Source organism: Hyperoodon ampullatus (genome assembly GCF_949752795.1).
Source record: "Hyperoodon ampullatus genome assembly, chromosome: 17".
NCBI classification, from domain to species: Eukaryota; Metazoa; Chordata; class Mammalia; order Artiodactyla; family Ziphiidae; genus Hyperoodon; species Hyperoodon ampullatus.
This window is the reverse complement of record NC_136930.1, coordinates 50557469-50577994: the sequence shown is the minus strand read 5'-3', so window position 1 is coordinate 50577994 and position 20526 is coordinate 50557469. Positions and strand designations below refer to the sequence as shown.

At 38.2% G+C, this 20526-nt stretch overlaps 1 long non-coding RNA gene across 1 annotated transcript in view; it reads right to left on the bottom strand.

Annotated features, from left to right (window-relative positions):
• The window catches only part of LOC307065518, a 204822-nt gene extending 189442 nt beyond the window's left edge, over positions 1 to 15380 (bottom strand). The window contains exon 1 of the long non-coding RNA XR_013811339.1: positions 15272 to 15380. This is a non-coding gene — a long non-coding RNA (uncharacterized lncRNA). The remainder of the gene's footprint in view (positions 1 to 15271) is intronic.
• Between the last annotated feature and the right edge of the window lie 5146 nt (positions 15381 to 20526).

The following is a 20526-nucleotide window of genomic DNA, read 5'->3' as shown; positions in this document are numbered from 1 at the left end:
TCTAATAGAATTGTCCACAGAAGATCTAAAGAAGAACTGTTGGAAACTTAGGCACATAAATCTCCTATCCCCTACTATAGCTAGCTTGCCAACTCTGAAAATATGGAGGTCTTCTGCCTAAGGAAACCTTTTGAGACTCTTTCAACTGTTTTTTTAAATGGATAAATAATACATGTAGTACTGTACTTCAGACAATGATTCAAGTTTGCTGAATCACAGTGATTTTCTAATTTGTCATCAGTAGCATTGTTTAGTGGAATATGCACTAATGTGACTGATGTTTTCCCAGAAGGATGTTGTCCAACCCTATGGAAGCTCCCCTGAATCCTTCCTACTCTTGAAAAGAAAATCTGGTTAACTAAATTATCTTATTTCCCTACAGTCAGCTTTAGGCTCATAACAGGAAAAATATTTATGCAACTGTGGTTAAGCTTTTGGAAAACACACATATGTGCAGAGAAAAAAAAAAAAGGGCTGGGTGAAAGTACCCTTGGCTAGAGGGATAGGAAGAAGTTAAGCTGGCTTTGTTAGGAGTCATGAAAGACAAAATGCAGAGACTGGTAATGGCTTAATTTGATGCAGTCCTTAGAAATTAAAAGTTTTCAAGCCAGTAAGAGTGGCAGTCTCCCAAATGAGGAGCATTCATGTGATCTTGTTTGGCCTTTGTGAGACCTGAAATGATTATCTCTAAATGAGCAAGACTGAATAAAAGCCACAAAATGTTCTTGCCTGTCCTGACCCATGTCATGTCCATATAGTAGGAACTCACAAGGATGAAGAATCTGTATCATCTCTTTTGATACGACACAACGCAAAGGAAACCTTTCATTCACCAACATTTACTTCAAGGTCCAGTTCCAAAGCCAGAGCCTTGACTTATAGACTCTGTAACCTCCTCCCCTTCACTCCGCATGCACACAAACACTCAAATGGAAACAATTAAGGTTATATAAGACAGTGTGTGCCCTAGATCTCAAGTGTCAGATGTCCTATGGCTTTTAAAGGAATTGATAAGGACTGAGAAAGAAAGACCTAAAATTTTTTGAGAGAGCCTCTCAACTTTGCCATTTCCCAAGCTCCACATTATCTCAGTGGATCCTTACAACCACAACAATCCTGTATACTATGTGTCATCATTATTACCCCATCGTAGCATATGAGGAACCAAAGCTCAGAGAGGAAATGCTCACAATCAGAAAGCAAGTAGCCAGGCCCAGCACTTCCACCCTCTTTCTGGTTTCACATGCTGTGCTATTTCTGCTGTAAAACGCAAAAAAGATTCAATGGAGCAGCAGACACAAAAGTAAAATCCCTTCTCCAGAAGAAGTAAATTGAAATTATAGATTTCAAGTTAACAATCTCTGGCTATTCCTTTTTTGATGGGTCACCAAATGACACAAGTGTTCCTTAGGCAGTAGTGATCCTGAATTTGTATTTTGTTCACCAATAAAATGAGAAGGTTTTGCAGAAAATGTTTCAAGTTTTTCTAGATCTAATCCAATTTGTTGTGTTTCCTTCCCAAAGGACACCCTCTTTTCCCATTCTCAATTAAGACTTATGCATTGTGGCTGCTGAATAATGGCCTTTACAGGGTGGCTTATTAAACAACACAGACTTTGCCTTGTTTCAGGACCAAATAAAACAGCTGTCCACTGCCTTTACTCCCCAGGAAATCTTCCCCAAATTGCCTGGTTTAATTTACTTCATAGTTTCTGAAATGTCTCCAACTATTGATTCTTTGGGGGTAATCAGACTCTTCTTAAAATGCCAACATTCTAGAAGTAATAAGAAGTTATCAATTATTCATACTTAAATGTGAATTAGTTCAGCCAGCAGGCTGTTCTCTTAAAATTCACTTGAAATTTCTCAGTGAGGAAAGTAGGGGAGGCATGACTGGGGGGGAAGAGATACTATTTGGGAATAGTAGAAGGCAGAAATCATCAAAACTAGGGTTTTAAGTATCTGGAGAGCAATAAGAGGTATTACCCCACTAGAACTATAGTGGAAAGTATGCCAGTAGGTAGCAAAATAGAATGATAAACAGGTAGATGGAGAGATGCAAAAGACAGAGGGTAGTTTTTACCTCCATGCCAACTCTACCTATTGAAGTGAACCACCCAGATCTTGAGATTTTCCATGAAGGCCATGAAATCCATTCCCTACTTCTCAGGAGCTACTCCTTTGCAGAGGCACAGAATACAAACCAGGACACCACTCTTAGCCTTTTCCTGTCCAGCTGACCAGGGAGGGAATCTTCTCTACTCAAGTTACAAACTAATTGTTCCAAAGGACTGTGGCTCCTATTCTCCCTATCTAATGATAAAACAAAAGACACTGGAATCAAACTGCAGGACGTCTGAAATTGGTTAATGTAGGAATGAATTATCGATGACTAGACATTCACCTTTATAGCTCCGTATCTCTAGTTTGAGTGGAGAGGTTTCTGCTTTGTGTCTTACAGGAAGCATATTATGGGAGGGGATCTTTTCCATGATTGTGGATTTAGGGTTGAGTTTTTATCACTGTTAATTGCAATAGAGAGGAGAGGAGGAGAGGGGAGGGGAGGGGAGATCAAAATGTTTTTGATATGTCCTCACACGATATTTCTGTTCTAATAAATGAAAATGGGAAAAAGAGGTGAGTGTTCCCCCATCCTATTGAAGTCTTTGCAAATCCTTTCAGAGTCTTAGCAAGTGGGTAACAGCTTAATTCTTTCCTTTTACACTCCCTTTGGTTACTAAGAATAATAGGCAATGGAAACGTATTAGAGTGTTTGTGGAAACACTATGCAGGGTGTGTTCATTAGCATTCTGCTATAAGCTTCTAATAAATGTGTGTGGTTACAGAGAGGTGATATAATCAGTTTGTGGGGAGTGCTGCTCTGAATGCATCATAGCTGGATCACGCGCAGCAGTGCGTTATGCTACCTCTAAGAAGTATGAGACTCCAAATAGCCTGAGGATTTTTAACGATAGTGAGTTTGTTGGCACAAAGGAAAAATGCAGAATTTTGTCTCAGAATAAGATTTTTTTGTAATGCTCATTCCCTAGAGAGAGATCAAACAAGTGCCTTGAACATAGATGATACTGGTAAAAATTATACTCTACAGGGTCTTATCAGAATTAAATAAATGAGATCATTTTAGAGGGGTAGGAAGTATAGTTGCAATTTTGGGGAAGAAAATCCTACAAAATTCAGACCTTGACTCTTGTCACGGCAAACCCAACTATAATTTTTCTTTCATATTCAAAGTAAGCTGGACAGTCTGCCTCTTACTTGCATAGACCAAACAACAGTGGGGATTTTTAGAGAAGATGAGGTCCAAAACAGCTGTTCACATGTATGTGACAGGAGTTTTGGAAATATTCCTACTCCAGGTACTCTTTGGAATCCGACGCTTCATGGGTTTGCGGAAATGTAAAAGTTTTGTCATTGGTCCTACTTTGCTTTCTTCTTCTGCCTACTTTTTCAGTCATCCACACAGGAGCAGTGTTTGTTTGCAGGATCTGGAAATGGGAGAACTAGTAGGGAGCAGATAAACTGTGGGATGGGTGACAGGAACAACCCATGGGATGATATTCAAACAGAATCTTGCAGCCCATGCTTCCTTCGATGAGACATTTCTGCAGGGGCATTACAGTCTGTGCGGGGCCAAACCCTTAGGAGGGACTCTTCCAGGAAATCTGGGTTTCACGCATAAGAATAAAACCTCAGGACACGCTATCTTCATTGCTAAAGATCTCCTTTTGGGTAAACTTTTCTTTTTTCACCAGGGTGGTGTTCTTGGCCTCATGCGTGCCTCTTTCTTATCCCATCTTTTTTTTTTTTTTAATTTAACAAATTTAATCAGTTATACATATACATATGTTCCCATATCCCCTCCCTTTTGCGTCTCTCTCCCTCCCTCCCTCCCTATCCCACCCCTCCAGGCGGTCACAAAGCACCGAGCTGATCTCCCTGTGCTATGCGGCTGCTTCCCACTAGCTATCTACCTTACATTTGGTAGTGTATATATGTCCATGCCGCTCTTTCGCTTTGTCACAGCTTACCCTTCCCCCTCCCCATATCCTCAAGTCCATTCTCTAGTAGATCTGTGTCTTTATTCCTATCATAACCCTATGTACTTCATGACATTTTTTTTCTTAAATTCCATATATATGTGTCAGCATACAGTATTTGTCTTTCTCTTTCTGACTTACTTCACTCTGTATGACAGACTCTAGGTCCATCCACCTCATTACAAAAAGCTCAATTTCGTTTCTTTTTATTGCTGAGTAATATTCCATTGTATATATGTGCCACATTTTCTTTATCCATTCATCCAATGATGGACACTTAGGTTGTTTCCATCTCCAGGCTATTGTAAATAGGGCTGCTATGAACATTTTGCTACATGACTCTTTTTGAATTATGGTTTTCTCAGGGTATATGCCCAGTAGTGGGATTGCTGGGTCATACGGTAGTTCTATTTGTAGTTTTTTAAAGAACCTCCATACCGTTCTCCATAGTGGCTGTACCAATTCACATTCCCACCTGCAGTGCAAGAGTGTTCCCTTTTTTCCACACCCTCTCCAGCATTTATTGTTTCTAGATTTTTGGATGATGGCCATTCTGACTGGTGTGAGATGATATCTCATTGTAGTTTTGATTTGCATTTCTCTAATGAGTAAAGATGTTAAGCACCTTTTCATGTGTTTGTTGGCAGTCTGTATATCTTCTGTGGAGAAATGTCTACTTAGGTCTTCTGCCCATTTTTGGATTGGGTTGTTTGTTTTTTTGTTATTGAGCTGCATGAGCTGCTTATAAATATTGGAGATTAATCCTTTGTCAGTTGCTTCATTTGCAAATATTTTCTCCCATTCTGAGGGTTGTCTTTTGGTCTTCTTTATGGTTTCCTTTGCTGTGCAAAAGCTTTGAAATTTCATTAGGTCCCATGTGTTTATTTTTGTCTTTATTTCCATTACTCTAGGAGGTGGGTCAAAAAGGATCTTGCTGTGATTTATGTCATAGAGTGTTCTGCCTATGTTTTCCTCTAAGAGTTTGATAGTGTCTGGCCTTACATTTAGGTCTTTAATCCATTTTGAGCTTATTTTAGTGTATGGTGTTAGGGAGTGATCTAATCTCATACTTTTACATGTCCCTGTCCAGTTTTCCCAGCACCACATATTGAAGAGACTGTCCTTTCTCCACTGTACATTCCTGCCTCCTTTATCAAAGATAAGGTGACCATATGTGCGTGGGTTTATCTCTGGGCTTTCTATCCTGTTCCATTGATCTATCTTTCTGTTTTTGTGCCAGTACCACACTGTCTCAATTACTGTAGCTTTGTAGTATAGTCTGAAGTCAGGGAGCGTGACTCCTCCAGCTCCATTTTTCGTTCTCAAGATTGCTTTGGCTATTCGGGGTCTTTTGTGTTTCCATACAAATTGTGAAATTTTTTCTTCTAGTTCTGTGAAAAATGCCAGTGGTAGTTTGATAGGGATTGCAATGAATCTGTAGATTGCTTTGGGTAGTAGAGTCATTTTCATAATGTTGATTCTTCCAATCCAAGAACATGGTACATCTCTCCATCTATTTGTATCATCTTTAATTTCTTTCATCAGTGTCTTATAATTTTCTGCATACAGGTCTTTTGTCTCCTTAGGTAGGTTTATTCCTAGATATTTTATTCTTTTTGTTGCAATGGTAAATGGGAGTGTTTCCTTGATTTCACTTTCAGATTTTTCATCATTAGTATATAGGAATGCCACAGATTTCTGTGCATTAATTTTGTATCCTGCTACTTTACCAAATTCATTGATTAGCTCTAGTAGTTTTTCAGTAGCATCTTTAGGATTCTCTATGTATAGTATCACGTCATCTGCAAACAGTGACAGCTTTACTTCTTCTTTTCCGATTTGGATTCCTTTTATTTCCTTTTCTTCTCTGATTGCTGTGGCTAAAACTTCCAAAACTATGTTGAATAAGAGTGGTGAGAGTGGGCAACCTTGTCTTGTTCCTGATCTTACTGGAAATGCTTTCAGTTTTTCACCATTGAGGATGATGCTGGCTGTGGGTTTGTCATATATGGCCTTTATTATGTTGAGGAAAGTTCCCTCTATGCCTACTTTCTGCAGGGTTTTTATCATAAATGGGTGTTGAATTTTGTCGAAAGCTTTCTCTGCATCTATTGAGATTATCATATGGTTTTTCTCCTTCAATTTGTTCATATGGTGTATCACATTGATTGATGTGCGTATACTGAAGAATCCTTGCATTCCTGGAATAAACCCCACTTGATCATGGTGTATGATCCTTTAATGTGCTGTATGATCCTTTAATGTGCTGTTGGATTCTGTTTGCTAGTATTTTGTTGAGGATTTTTGCATCTATGCTCATCAGTGATATTGGCCTGTAGTTTTCTTTCTTTGTGACATCCTTGTCTGGTTTTGGTATCAAGGTGGTGGCCTCGTAGAATGAGTTTGGGAGTGCTCCTCCCTCTGCTATATTTTGGAAGAGTTTGAGAAGGCTAGGTGTTAGCTCTTCTCTAAATGCTTGATAGAATTCCCCTGTGAAGCCATCTGGTCCTGGGCTTTTGTTTGTTGGAAGATTTTTTATCACAGTTTCAATTTCAGTGCTTGTGATTGGTCTGTTCATATTTTCTATTTCTCCCTGATTCAGTCTTTGCAGGTTGTGCATTTCTAAGAATTTGTCCATTTCTTCCACATTGTCCATTTTATTGGCATAGAGTTGCTTGTAATAATCTCTCATGATCTTTTGTATTTCTGCAGTGTCAGTTGTTACTTCTTTTTCATTTCTAATTCTATTGATTTGAGTCTTCTCCCTTTTTTTCTTGATGAGTCTGGCTAATGGTTTATCAATTTTGTTTATCTTCTCCAAGAACCAGCTTTTAGTTTTACTGAGCTTTGCTGTCGTTTCCTTCATTTCTTTTTCATTTATTTCCGATCTGATTTTTATGATGTCTTTCCTTCTGCTAACTTTGGGATGTTTTTGTTCTTCTTTTTCTAATTGCTTTAGGTGCAAGGTTAGGTTGTTTATTCGAGATGTTTCCTGTTTTTTAAGGTGGGATTGTATTGCTATAAACTTCCCTCTTAGAACTGCTTTTGCTGCATCCCATAGGTTTTGGGTCATCGTGTCTCCATTGTCATTTGTTTCTAGGTATTTTTTAATTTCCTTTTTTGATTTCTTCAGTGATCACTTCGTTATTAAGTAGTGTATTGTTTAGCCTCCATGTGTTTGTACTTTTTACAGCTCTTTTCCTGTAATTGATATCTAGTCTCATAGCATTGTGGTCAGAAAAGATACTTGATACAATTTCAATTTTCTTAAATTTACCAAGGCTTGATTTGTGACCCAAGATATGATCTATCCTGCAGAATGTTCCATGAGCACTTGAGAAAAATGTGTATTCTGTTGTTTTTGGATGGAATGTCCTATAAATATCAATTAAGTCCATCTTGTTTACTGTATCATTTAAAGCTTGTGTTTCCTTATTTATTTTCATTTTGGTTAATCTGTCCATTGGTGAAAGTGGGGTGTTAAAGTCCCCTACTATGAGTGTGTTACTATCGATTTCTCCTTTTATGGCTGTTAGTATTTGCCTTATATACTGAGGTGCTCCTATGTTGGGTGAATAAATATTTACAATTGTTATATCTTCTTCTCGGATCAATCCCTTGATCATTATGTAGTGTCCTTCTTTGTCTCTTCTAATAGTCTTTATTTTAAAGTCTATTTTGTCTGATATGAGAATTGCTACTCCAGCTTTCTTTTGATTTCCATTTGCATGGAATATCTTTTTCCATCCCCTTACTTTCAGTCTGTATGTGTCTCTAGGTCTGAAGTGGGTCTCTTGTAGACAGCATATATATGGGTCTTGTTTTTGTATCCATTCAGCCAATCTGTGTCTTTTGGTGGGAGCATTTAGTCCACTTACATTTAAGGTAATTATCGATATGTATGTTCCTATTCCCATTTCCTTAATTGTTTTGGATTCGTTATTGTAGGTCTTTTCCTTCGTTGTGTTTCTTGCCTAGAGACGTTCCTTTAGCATTTGTTGTAAAGCTGGTTTGGTGGTGCTGAACTCTCTCAGCTTTTGCTTGTCTGTAAACGTTTTAATTTCTCCATCAAATCTGAATGAGATCCTTGCTGGGTAATCTTGGTTGCAGGTTTTTCTCCTTCATCACTTTAATTATGTCCTGCCACTCCCTTCTGGCTTGTAGAGTTTCTGCTGAGAGATCAGCTGTTATCCTGATGGGGATTCCCTTGTGTGTTATTTGTTGTTTTTGCCTTGTTGCTTTTAATATGATTTCTTTGTGTTTAATTTTTTTTTTTTTTTTTTTTTTTTGTTGCGGTACGTGGGCCTCTCACTGCTGCGGCCTCTCCCGCTGCGGAGCACAGGCTCCGGACGCGCAGGCCCAGCGGCCATGGCTCACGGGCCCAGCCGCTCCGCGGCACGTGGGATCCTCCCGGACCGGGGCACGAACCCGCGTCCCCTGCATCGGCAGGCGGACTCTCAACCACTGCGCCACCAGGGAAGCCCTGTGTTTAATTTTTGACAGGTTGATTAGTATGTGTCTTGGTGTATTTCTCCTTGGATTTATTCTGTATGGGACTCTCTGTGCCTCCTGGACTTGATTAACTATTTCCTTTCCCATATTAGGGAAGTTTTCAACTATAATCTCTTCAAATATTTTCTCAGTCCCTTTTTCTCTTCTTCTTCTGGAACCCCTATAATTCGAATGTTGGTGCGTTTAATGTTGTTCCAGAGGTCTCTGAGACTGTCCTCTGTTCTTTTCATTCTTTTTTCTTTATTTTGCTCTGCAGCAGTTATTTCCACTATTTTATCTTCCACCTCACTTATCCGTTCTTCTGCCTCAGTTATTCTGCTATTGATCCCATCTAGAGTATTTTTCATTTCATTTATTGTGTTTTTAATCGATGCTTGATTCATCTTTATTTCTTCTAAGTCCTTGTTAACTGTTTCTTGCATTTTGTCTATTCTATTTCCAAGATTTTCGATCTTGGAAATAGAATCTTGGATCATCTTTACTATCATTATTCTGAATTCTTTTTCAGGTAGACTGCCTATTACCTCTTCATTTGTTAGGTGTGGTGGGTTTTTATCTTGCTCCTTCTCCTGCTGTGTGTTTTTCTGTCTTCTCATTTTGCTTATGTTACTGTGTTTAGGATCTCCTTTTTGCAGGCTGCAGATTCGTAGTTCCCGTTGTTTTTGGTGTCTGTCCCCAGTGGCTAAGGTTGGTTTAGTGGGTTGTGTAGGCTTCCTGGTGGAGGGGACTAGTGCCTGTGTTCTGGTGGATGAGGCTGGATCTTGTCTTTCTGGTGGGCAGGTCCACGTCTCGTGGTGTGTTTTGGGGTGTCTGCGGGCTTTTTATGATTTTAGGCAGCCTCTCTGCTAATGGGTGGGGTTGTGTTCCTGTCTTGCTAGTTGTTTGGCATAGGGTGTCCAGCACTGTAGCTTGCTGGTCGTTGTGTGAAGCTGGGTGCTGGTGTTGAGATGGAGATCTCTGGAAGATTTTTGCCGTTTGATATTATGTGGAGCTGGGAGGTCTCTTGTGGACCAGTATCCTGAAGTTGGCTCTCCCACCTCAGAGGCACAGCACTGACACCTGGCTCCTCAATTTGGGATGATTTGTTGTCTATTCATGTATTCCACAGATGCAGGGTACATCTAGTTGATTGTGGAGCTTTAAACCACTGTTTCTGAGGCTGCTGGGAGAGATTTCCCTTTCTCTTCTTTGTTCTCACAGCTCCACGGTCTCAGCTTTGGATTTGGCCCCACCTCTGCGTGTAGGTCGCCGGAGGGCGTCTGATCTTCGCTCAGACAGGACAGGGTTAAAGGAGCAGCCGCTTCGGGGACTCTGGCTCACTCAGGCCGCGGGGGAGGGAGGGGCACGGAGTGCGGGGCGAGCCTGCAGCGGCAGAGGCCGGCGTGACGTTTCACCAGCCCGTGGCGTGGCATGCGTTCTCCCAGGGAAGCCGTCTCTGGATCCCGGGACCCCGGCAGCGACGGGATTCACAGGCTCCCGGAAGGGCGGCGTGGACAGTGACCTGCGCTCGCACACAGGCCTCTTGGCGGCGGCGGCAGCAGCAGCCCCAGCTTCCCGCGCCCGTCTGTGGAGCTCCTTTAAGCAGCGCTCTTAATCCCCTCTCCTCGTGCACCAGGAAACCAAGAGGGAAGAAAAAGTCTCTTGCCTCTTCGGCAGCTCCAGAGTTTTCCCGGACTCCCTCCCAGCTAGCTGTGGCGCATTAGCCTCCTTCAGGCTGAGTTCTCGCTGCCAGCCCCAGTCCTCTCCCTGCGCTCTGACCGAAGCCCGAGCCTCAGCTTCCAGCGCCGCCCGCCCCGGCGGGCGAGCAGACAAGCCTCTCGGGCTGGTGAGTGCCGGTCGGCACCGATCCTCTGTGCGGGAATCTCTCCGCTTTGCCCTACCCAGGTACGTGGGGAGTTTCTTGCCTTATGGGAGGTCTGGGGTCTTCTGCCAGCGTTCAGTAGGTGTTCTGTAGGAGTTGTTCCACGTGTAGCTGTATTTCTGGTGTATCTATGGGGAGGAAGGTGATCTCTGCGTCTTACTCTTCCGCCATCTTCCCCGGAAGTCCCACCCAAGTCTCTTATATCCCATCTTGAGGAAGCAGTTCTCGTCATCCAATTGTTACATTCACTGAATTGTAGATTGTTATGAGATGAAAACTCTTCCAACTTGTACTGAGTTCGAATGAGTTAAACAATAGTTTGTGATTCTCATAAGAGAATACAGAAGGAGGCAGATAATTAAGTAATTATGATAACAGAGCCCAGAGAACCTCTCAAGGTCTGCCAATTGACACTGAATATCTTTTTAGTAAACAGAAACTAAGCCCTCTATGTTTCCGAGTTAATGAAGTAAAGTAGCATTTTTGCTACTCACTCCAAGATGAAAATAATACCATACTAACAGCTGAAGATACACAAACCCCAGATTTCAAATACCAGCTCTGAGTCACAAAAATAATTAACAACTAACAAAGCATCTGCAGAATCATACGTTTCACAAATTTCAATCACCCAAATATAATGAATAAACAAATAAATACTGAGATCCTATAGCATATTCAGCACTGTGGGGACAGGGGAAAAGATAATTACTTAATACTATGTATGCCTTTGGAGTGACAAGAACTTCTATGAAACCACTACAAAGGATACCTCCAACACTTTGTGTAGAAGAGGTCATGGATACTCTAAAGAAAATAATCAACACTGTGGCAAAATTTTCAAGAAAGGAGACAGGAACTTAGCTGAACCTTGAAGAATAGACAGAAGAAGGGTCTCTTGATTTTGATGAAAGGAAAAAAGGCAAGTGCAGGCAAAACCAAATTGAATTCAATTATTCAGAAAGTATGCATTGAGCACATTATTACCAAGAATTGTGGGAGTCTAAGTCATCAACCTATCTTTCCGTTGTCCTAGGGGTTTGTCAGAAGAAGCCAATGCTCAATCCTTTTTCTTTTTTTTCTTCTTTTTTTAATAGATACATTTGTTGCTTATCTATTTTTATTTATTTATTTATTTATTTATTTATTTATTTATTTATTTTTGGCTGTGTTGGGTCTTCGCTGCTGCACGCGGGCTTTCTCTAGTTGTGGCAAGTGGGGGCTACTCTTTGTAGCAGTGTGCAGGCTTCTCATTGCAATGGCTTCTCTTGCTGCGGAGCATGGGCTCTAGGCATGTGGGCTTCAGTAGTTGTGGCACATGGGCTCAGTAGTTGTGGTTCATGGGCTCTAGAGTGCAGGCTCAGTAGTTGTAGTGCACGGGCTTACTTGCTCCACGGCATGTGAGATCTTCCCAGACCACGGCTCAAACCTGTGTCTCCTGCACTGGCAGGCAGATTCTTAACCACTGCACCACGAGGGAAATCCCTCAATCCTTTCTTGATGACTTTCACACTTAAACGTGGAACTCTTGTTTAAACTTCTCTTTCTGCCCCACTACCTTGGTGTACATAACAAAAATATAGCTGAAATGCTGATTGCCCGATTCAACAACACAAATAGAAGTTAATTCAAAAGATTCAAACTTAATTCAAATATATTTTTATTTTAAGTCTTCCATCTGAGGGTATAATAGTCTCAGTGAAGTGAGATAAATATTCTGATTCTGGAGTAGGCAGTTAAATGGACTGGTACTAAATTTTCTATATGAATCTTTACTAAAGGGACAAAGGGTCAACATAATTCAGTGTTTTCAACCTGAGTTAAGAAACCTGAGAGTCCATGGTCATATTTCCCAGTTTCTGTAAATGTATGAATAGAACTTAATTTTATAAATATAATTTAAATAACTTTTAAAATTATAGTAAAAATCCATTTATTATACACCAGGTTATGAAACATGAAAGACCAGCAATCCCAAACTTGCTGGACTAAATTGTATATCGAAGAATTCTTTCATAGGACATTTTTCATGGAAAGAGCTTTCACTGAGTTACTTGATTTGTTCTATAGAATTGCAATGTCATTGTAATAGCTAACATTTATGGAGCGCTTACTAAATGCTTATGCTAATATTATGCTAAGCATTTTATATGAGATGCAAAGTATTTTAACATTCACATCAACCCTATGAAATAGACACTATTAATCTCATTTTGTGATGGGATAAACGAAGCTTAGGAGATAGCAAAAAATGGGCCTAAAGTCACAAACTAGAAAACAGTGAAGCCAGGAATGGCCCCTAGAGAGTCTGACAGCAGAGCCCAAACTCTTGATAGGTAACACAATACTGCTCCTAAAGATAACTCTATGGCAAAATTTAGCAAATTTGGCACAAACTAAATAAATATCATAAATTATTACAGTCAGTGGTAATAGAACAATGTCTCCCACCAGCCCCCACCACACCAACTATGTATCTGTAACTAGATAGGCTACAAGTAGTTTTGTTATATTTCACATAACAAATTACTTTTTCATCCTCAGAGATGTTCAGAGCACTTTGCCTCTCACATACACTGCTTATCATGCACACTGCTTATGAAGAAAGTAGAGGAATTAAGATGTACCTTGCTTATAATTCTCCATTCTTTACCTAAACATTATTAATTTTCATGTTATTTATGATCAAGTCATTTTTTTTCCACACTGCTGAAAAGATGAGCCATTTTGAGTGTGTACCAAACTTCAAGTTCCCCAATAAGGAAAATTCTTGATATAATAGCAATGTGGAAGTTATATTTTAAAAGATAAAATAAAAGAACCCTGTGTCAATAGCTTCTAGGTTGCCTAGACTAATAAAAATGCCTTGATTTTAGTCCAGCCAGGATGTATCACTGGCAGCTTCAGAATTCGTTTAACTTTTTCCTCAGAATCTTTGACCTATCTTATCACCTTCCAAAATCTAGTCTGGAGAGTCAAGAATGCATACTGCATCTCATATCCCTTACACCTCAAGTTTACCTCCTCTATTTAGATGATGTGATATTCTGCCAAAATTGTAAGACTAGCTAAATGCATTTGGCAGCCCAGGTTCAAGTAGCTAATCTTCTCTAAGAGTTTTTTTTGTTTTTTCTTACATCAGACATCAGTAGGACATCATTGCATAAACATAAACTGTTAAAGGAGTTTTCAGATTTCAATGACATCATTTTTATGCTCCACTTGGAAGGTTTTGTTTATTTTTGAAAATCATTTTATTTTTAGTCTGATAACCAGTCACATGGTTTGAAGTATCCAGTTCAGAGTAAAAAATTGGACAATATTTATTAAATGTTTCCCTCTTATAAAACTAGATCTTTAAAGGATTTATATGTCCTTGAATAGGATTCCTTTGTATCCTTACCTTGGAAAGGTGGTAAGAGTATGGCTGAAAGTCCTGGCTTTCATTTATTTTGAGTTTCACAGACCTCCCAGGAACATCAAAATGTAATCTTTGAATTATTAACCCACTGTGGGCAGAAATGTGGTTTTGAATAGACAGAGGCCCATAAAAGGGAAGCCATTACAGAACTTGGAATTTATAAACTCAAAAGACCTAAGAGAGCTCAAAGATACATGAATCTACCTTTTTTTCAGGGATGGTGGTATAGGTTCAACTTCAACATTAGACCAGCATTGCAGAGCCAGTACCAAACTATTCACTTCTCTCTTGTATTCTTCTCTTTGCACTTCCTGTTGTCTAACCCTCATCTTATAGTTAATTTCAGATTTCTTATCCTACAAGGGATTCCCCTAGTACATGGTACTTACCTAAGACTATTGTACCCACAATTTGCTTCCTATGCTTGGTACCAGATAGAGTACAGGCTGTGATTCAAATGAGAAAAGTGTAAGCTTTTAACAAAATGACTTCTTCTTTAAAATTCATTCATTCATTCAAAAAAAAAACTTAAAACTTTGTCATGCTAGAGGGCAAATGTATTTTAGAGTCAAGGAGTAAGGAAAGTCAGACTTGGAGAGGGTGGGACAAAACCCCAATGTTCTTTTCTCTATAGCTCCTATAACCAGTGGGCCCCAGATGCAAGTACAGTCATGAGAAGTGAGGAGGGCAGCAAAGCAGGTTAAGTAAAGTCCCAGCTTTCTAGCCAGAAAATCAACAATGGGAACATCAGGAAACTGGAAAATTCTGAGGACAGGAAGGAGCTTGGGAAAGTAACACCATAAAATTTTTTTTTAATACCTGGGCTCACACCCTAAGTTGCACATGAATGGATCATATCTTAAACAGCATAACAAAGACTGTGAGAATTTAACTGAGAGATAAGTCTCAGACTGGACATTGAATGGTGTGTACATGGGACATATATGAATAATATGGCAAAGGCTTTGAAAATGGAACTGACATTGAAACCACAACCCACAGAAGACTGGACAGAACTTGTGACATACACTAATTGGGTTAGTTGCCTGCTAACACAAAAATATCAACATTCTCCATAGGATTTAAATGAGACAAAGAGTCTCATAACATTCAAAATATCCAGGACAAAATCTAAAATTATTTGGCATATAAAGAACTAGTAAAATCTCAACTTGCATGGAAAAAGACAAGCAATAGGCATGAACACTGAAATGACACAGATATTGGAATTATGTGACAAGGACTTTATATCAGCTATTATTAAAATGCTCCAACAAGAAAGGGAGGATATGCTAGAAATGAAGAGATTTAAAATAAAGAAAAGATATTCAAAATCTCAGCAAAAAAAAGAAGGTATAAAGAAGAGCTAAATGGAAATTTTAGCACTGCAAAAACCAATAACCAAAATTAAAAACTTACCATGGGGGCTTCCCTGGTGGCGCAGTGGTTGAGAGTCCGCCTGCCGATGCAGGGGACACGGGTTCGTGCCCCGCTCCGGGAAGATCCCCCATGCCGCGGAGCAGCTGGGCCCGTGTGCCATGGCCGCTGAGCCTGCGCGTCCGGAGCCTGTGCCCCACCACGGGAGAGGCCACAACAGTGAGAGGCCCGCATACTGCAAAAAAAAAAAAAAAAAAAAAAAAAAACTTACCATGAAGGCTCAATAGCAGATTGGAGATGACAAAGAAAAGACTAAGTGTACTTGAAGATAGATCCATTGATATTTTCCTAACTCAAAAACAAGTTGGGGAAAAAAAAGTAACAAAGCCTTAAGGATTTATGGTAATATATCAAAAGATCTAACATTTTTGTCATTGGAGTCCCAGAAGAAGAGAAAGAGCCCAGTTACTCAAAAAGCTTTGAAGATGTAATGGCTGAAAATTACCAAAATATGGTAAAAAATATAAACCTACAGATTCAAGTAGCCCAGTGTACCCCAAACAGGAGAAACTCAAAGAAATCCATGCTTAGAAACATCATAATCAAACTGCTGAAAATTAAGACAAAGAAAATTTTTTAAAGTAACCAGAGTAAATAACAAATTATTTATAGGAAAACAACAATTCAAATTCATAAGAAAACATGTAAGCCAGAAGCAAATTGAACATTTTTAAAGAGCTGAAAGAAAAAAATTGTCAACCCAGCACACTGTACACAGTGAAAATACCCTTCAGGAATAAAAAAGTGAAATAAATACTTTCTTAGAAGAAGGGAGACTAAGAGAATACATAATCAGGAGATATGCTCGAAATAATAAGATAAGGAATTTTTTCACAGAAGGAAAATGATAGCAGAAGGAAATTCAGAACATCAAGAATATAGGAAGAGCAATAGAAATGGTAAATATCTGTGCAAATATAATATTCTTCTCTGTAAATATGCTGCCCTTTCCTTTAAATTATTGTTTTAGGCAGCACTCCAACAACTCCAAATGTGATCCCTCCTCCCTGATATTCATGGCCTTGTGGAATTCCCTGCCCTTGAGTGTGAGCTAGACTTAGTAACTTGATTCTAACAAACAGAATACAGCAAAGTGATGAAATGCCATTTCCATGATTAGATTATCAAAGAGTATGACCCTCTCCCCACCTTTTTTCATTCAGCTGTACTATTCTGCATTTCCACCAACGATGTATGAGAGTTCTACTTTCTCCACATCCTTGTCAGCATTTGAAATTGCCAGAATTTAAAATTTTAGTCATTCTAATACTAATGTGTATCTAATTTTGGTTTTAAAACCAAGATACAAAATGGTATGGCTGGAAGGCAATTTTCCAGTGTCTCTTAAAGTTAAATACACATTTATAATATGGCCCAGTAATGCTACTCCTGGCTAACTACGTTAGGGAAAGGAAATTTATGTTCACACAAAAACCTGTACACAAATGTTTATAGCAGCATTAGTCATAATTGCCAACAATTATAAACAACTGTTGTCACTGAACAGGTAAATGGATAAACACATTGTGGTATATTTATATAATGGAATATTACTCAGAAATAAAAGGCACGAATTATTGACATATGGAACAACTTGGATGAATTTCAAAGGCACTATTCTCAGGTAAAATACAGCAGCCTCAAAAAGTTACACACTTCATTTATACAGCACCCTCAAAAAAATAAAACTATATGGACAGAGAACAGATCAGTAGTTTCCAGGGGCTAGGCAGGAAAAGTGTGCAAGTAGCAAGGAGGAGATTCTTGAGGTGATGAAATCACCTGACAGCAGTGGTAGTTACTGAATCTACACACGTGTTAAAATTCATATAATTGCATAGCAAAAGAAAGTCAATATTACTATATGTTAATTTTTAAAATAATTTTTAATTAAAAAAATGTATAGTCCTCGTCTCAAAATGCTTATAAGCATACCTATCAATAATTACTTTGAACATCAATAGACTAAATACTCCAATCAAAAAATATACAGTGGCTGATTGGATTAAAAAAACAAGAACCTGCAGTATGCTGCTTACAAGAGACTCACTTCAGGGTGAAAGACACATACAGACTAAAAGTGAGGGGATGGAAAATATATATTTCGTACAAATGGAAATGACAAGAAAGCAGGGGTAGAAATACTGATACCAGAAAAAAACAGACTTTAAAACAAAGGCCATAAAGAAAGACAAAGAAGGGCATTATATTATAAATTTCTGATCAATACAAGAAAAGGATATTATACTCATTAACATATACACACCAATACAGGAGCACCTAAATATATAAATACTAATAGACATAAATGGAGAAAATGACAATCATACAACAGTAGGAGACTTTAACATCCCACTGACATCAACTGACAGATCTTCCGATAGAAATCAATAAGGCAAGAGAGGTTCTAAATGACACAATAGACCAGTTGCACTTAATTGATATCTACAGGACAGTACATCCAAAGAAAGCAGAATACGCATTGTTTTCAACTGTGCATAGAACGTTCTCTAGGAAAGACCACAAACTAGGTCACAAAATAAGCCTCAACAAATGTAAGCGCCTAGAAATTCTATTAAGCGTCTTTTCTGATGACAATGTTATGAAACTAGAAATCAACTACAGAAAGAAAATCAGGAAAAGGAACACGTGGAGAATGACCAACATGCTACTAAAAAACCAATGGGTCAACAATGAAATCAAAGAAGAAATCAGAAAATACCTCATACAAACAGAAATGAAAACACAACTTTACAAAATCTATGAGATGCAGCAAAAACAGTTCTAAGAGGGAAGTTCATAGCCATATAGGCCTTCCCCAAGAAACAAGAAAGATCTCAAATAAATAACTTAACCTACCACCTAAAAGAATTAGAAAAAGAAGAACAAAGTGCAAAGTCAGGAGAGGAAGGAAATAATAGAGATTAGAGAGGAAATAAATAAAAGAGATTTAAAAAGAGAAAAAATTTAATAAATCAAAAAGCTGGTTTTTTGAAAAGATAAACAAAATTGACAAACCTCTAGCCAGGCTCACCAAGAGAAAAGAGAGAGGACTCAAACAAAATAAGAAAAGAAAGAGGAGAAATAACAACCAATACCACAGAAATACAAAAAAAAATCATAAAAGAATACTATGAACAATTATATGCGAACAAATTGGACAACCTTGAAGAAATGGAAAAATTTCTAGAAACATACAGCCTGACAAGACTGAGGTAAAAAGAAACAGACAATTTGAACAGACTGATCACTAGACATGAAATAGAATTTTCAATTAAAAAAAAATAACCAAAAAACTCCCTACAAACAAAAGTCCAGGACTGGATGGCTTCTCTGTGGAATTCTACCAAACATATAAAGAATTTATACCTATGCTTCACAAATTATTCCAAAAAACTGAGGATAAGGGAACACTCCCAAATTCACTCTATGAGGCCATCATTACTCTAATACCAAACCTTACAAAGATACTACAAAAAAAGAAAATTACAGGCCAATATCGTTGATGAATATAGATCCAATAATCCCCAACAAAATATTAGCAAACTGAATCCAACAATACATAAAAAGGATCATACACCATGATCAGGTTGGATTCATTACAGGGTTGCAAAGATGGTTCAACATACACAAATCAATCAATGTGACACACCACATTAACAAAAGGAAAGATAAAAACCACATGATCATCTCAACAGACACAGAAAAGCATTTGACAAAATTCAACACCCATTCATAATAAAAACGCTTATCAAAGTGGGTATAGAGGGAACACATCTCAACATAATAAAGTCCATTTACAATAAACCCACAGCCAACATAATACTCAACAGTGAAAAGCTGACAGCCTTGCCACTAAATTCAGGAACAAGACAAGGATGCCCACTCTCACTGCTTTTACTTAACATAGTATTGAAAGTCCCAGCCCCAGCAATCAGATAAGAAAAAGAAATAAAAGGTATTCACATCAGAAGGGAACAGGTAAAACTCACTATTTTTTTTCACATCTTTATTGGAGTATAATTGCTTTACAATGGTGTGTTAGTTTCTGCTGTACAACAAAGTAAATTGGCTATATGTATACATATATCCCCATATCCCCTCCCTGTAAAACTCACTATTTTTAGATGACTTAATACTTTGTATAGAGAACTCTAAAGTCTCCACACAAAACTATTAGAACTGATCAATGATTTCAGCAAGGTAGTAGGATACAAGATTAATATACAAAAGGCTGCTGTATTTCTACACACTAATAATGAAATATCAGAAAGTAAAAAGAACAATCCCATTTAAAATTGCATCAAAAAGAATAAAATACCTAGGAATAAACTTAATCAAGGAGGTAAAATACCTATACTCTGAAAACTATAAAACATGGATGAAGGAAACTGAAGATGATACAAAGAAGTGGAAAGATATCCCATGCCCTTGGATTGGAAGAATTAATATTGTTAAAATGGCCATACTACCCAAAGCAATCTTCAGATTTAATGCACCTATCAAAATACCCATGACATTTTTCACAGAACTAGAACAAATAATCCTAAAATGTACATGGAACCACAAATGACCCAGAACTGCTACGGTAATTCTGAGAAAAAAGAACAAAGTAGGAGGTAAAACCCTTTCAGACTTCAGACTATACTACAAATCTACAGTAATCAAAACAGCATGGTATTGGTACAAAAACAGAAACATAGATCAATGGAACAAAACAAGAAACAAATCCATACACCTATGGCCAATTAATCTATGACAAAGGAGGTAAGAATATACAATGGAGAAAAGACAGTCTCTTCAACAAGTGGTGTTGGGAAAGGTGGATAGATACATACAAAACAATGACATCAGAACATTCCTTCACACCATATACAAAAATTAACTCAAAATACTTTAAAGACCTAAATGTAAGACTTGACACCATAAAACTAGAAGAGAACATAAGTGAAATATCCTTTGACATAAATCATAGCAATATTTTTAGATCAGTCTTCCAAGGCAAAAGAAATAAAAGCAATAATAAACAAACGGGACCTATTCAAACTTAAAACCTTCTGCACAACAAAGGAAACCAGCAACAAAATGAAAAGACAACCTATGGAAAGGGAGAAAATATTTGCAAACAATGTGAAAAAAAGGGGTTAATATTCAAAATATATAAACAGCTCATACAACTCACTATCAAAAAAACAACTCAATCAAAACATGGGCAGAAGACCTAAATAGACATTTCT